Source organism: Rhagoletis pomonella, unplaced genomic scaffold (assembly GCF_013731165.1).
Source record: "Rhagoletis pomonella isolate Grant_MI unplaced genomic scaffold, Rhpom_1.0 Rhpom_scaffold_00007, whole genome shotgun sequence".
NCBI classification, from domain to species: domain Eukaryota; kingdom Metazoa; phylum Arthropoda; class Insecta; order Diptera; family Tephritidae; genus Rhagoletis; species Rhagoletis pomonella.
In genome coordinates, this window is record NW_023458561.1 from 5490121 (window position 1) to 5491363 (window position 1243).

At 34.8% G+C, this 1243-nt stretch overlaps 1 long non-coding RNA gene across 1 annotated transcript; it reads left to right on the forward strand.

Moving 5' to 3' along the window:
* The first annotated feature begins 212 nt into the window (after positions 1-212).
* LOC118742270 lies at positions 213-728 on the forward strand. The gene is made up of 2 exons (XR_004993354.1): positions 213-562; positions 646-728. It is a non-coding gene; the product is annotated as an uncharacterized LOC118742270 (long non-coding RNA).
* Positions 729-1243: the final 515 nt, after the last annotated feature.

A 1243-nucleotide genomic window follows, 5' to 3' on the forward strand; every position in this document is an offset into this window, starting at 1 on the left:
TTGGTTTGAAAAGGATATCGGGTCAACTACCAAATTTTTTCATCAAACGTGTTCAAGTTAGGGGTGCGTGATAGATGGCTAGGAAAATTTCAAGCTTTCTAAAAATCACCAAAATACATTCGCATGCATACATTCATATGTACGTATATGTATGTACATTAATGGTGGACAGACGAACATATAAAGCTGAGTGCTAGGACGACTGGCATCGTCGTCAATGCAGCTGCCGTTCGCGCTGACACATCTGCTCCACGAGCTTGTTCCGGCAATTGGGAGCGCAAGCTTCTCAGCTTTAAAAGCAAATAGGCGCATTCACACGTACGCACATATAAATTTGTGCGTCAATTTCATGCTGATGGCAGCAGTACCTGCCTTATAGCTCTTGCCTTCAATTGTGCCGATTCAGTTTACAAAGGAAAGTTTTAAAAGATAGTCGTGATTCGCGGGTGGCTATTTGTTGTAAACGTGGAAAAAAATTATCAAAGCGGACTTCCATCGGTAATATTGAAAATCAAAGTAAACACCGAAGTATTAATCGAATTGGGTGTAACCTTCACAATAGGTATGAGTGAATGTGTGATTTTGTTTGGAAATGCCACTCCATCGAAAAATTTAAAAATTATATACATACATATGTATATGTAGGTATCGACGTACGAAGTATTCTAAAGATCTACATACCTATCTATTCGAAAAGCCAGTGAATGTAAGGGGAGTGTTAACAATTTCAAAAAAAAACCTTCACTTCATCGAAATGAAAGTATCTATGGATTTTATGAAATATTTTTATTAAAGGAAGGAGCTTACTCCATGCATATGTATGCACATACTTATGAATATATCCATGTACTTATGTAAATCAAGTTATACAATTTTACCAAGTTTCAAAAATGGAACCAAAGAACTTTAGAATTTTGTACGCTGCAAATATACCTGTCGTTAAAAAAGAAAATATACAAACACCAAGTATACTAGCAACGATAAATGATTGCAATGCATTTTATAAACATTAAAACCCCTAATATACATATGTACATCTGTGTAGTGGGAACATGCATATTTATAAATATATGTGAATAGTACGTAAGCTAATGCTTGTGTGTAACTACATATGAATGTATGTACATATGTAGGTGGGCATGTACATATGCAAATATGCATACAAATATATATCTATACATATGTATATACATATGTACGTACCTACACATGGGTACGTACAAACTCGTAATTACTCATACAT